The sequence below is a fragment of the Phoxinus phoxinus genome, assembly GCF_949152265.1.
Source record: "Phoxinus phoxinus genome assembly, chromosome: 11".
In the NCBI taxonomy this organism is placed as follows: domain Eukaryota; kingdom Metazoa; phylum Chordata; class Actinopteri; order Cypriniformes; family Leuciscidae; genus Phoxinus; species Phoxinus phoxinus.
The window spans coordinates 27082351-27083139 of NC_136886.1; positions in this window are offsets into that span (position 1 = coordinate 27082351).

The following is a 789-nucleotide window of genomic DNA, read 5'->3' on the forward strand; positions in this document are numbered from 1 at the left end:
TATTGCGTAGCCAGCTGCACTATAGTAAACCTGGCAAGTTGTCGCTTCAGTCGTTAAAACCTGCTAAAATGGCGTTTTTCGGGGACTAATATAGGCTAAGGCCACGCCCTCTTCGCGGGCTCTGACGTGTTTGGCGCGATGTTCACTCATTGGCACCCGGGCCATTGGATGTGCAGTTGCTGCAGCACAGCCAAAGAGTGAGCCAGACACTCGCTGTGCAGCTGCAAAATGCATTTTTAGCTTCAGTAAATCGAGGAAAAGGACTTTCCCCACTGCGTATACACACAATACTCGTTCCCTACTCTCAGGGAACTGAGATTACGTGAGTAGTTAGGGTGTGAAAGGGCCTTCACATTTGCCAAAAATTTAACTTTTTTTGTTATAAAAAGAAACAAGCCCGGGCCCAGCAAAAAATACACAAAAGTAATGCAACACAATATTTTCCATAAAAAGTAACGCAATTATTACTTTTTAGGGAGTAAGACATATTGTAAAGCATTGCTTTTAAAAGTAATTTTCCCCAACACTGCAAAAAATTATCTAGAGGGATATAATAAAGCAATGAGACTCCTTTCTATCAAAAATTAGGATTTGGGTCAGCTATTTTTCTATGTTCAATATATAACTGCATGTGATTTTAAATTATTCTTGTTGACAATTATACAGATATACACAAGCAATAGAAAAAAATGTGTTTTCATTTTCGGAAAACCCCATTTAAGAATGAACGTATAATCAATGTGGAAAACAGTTAAAAAATAATAAAACACTGAATAAAAAGACACATAT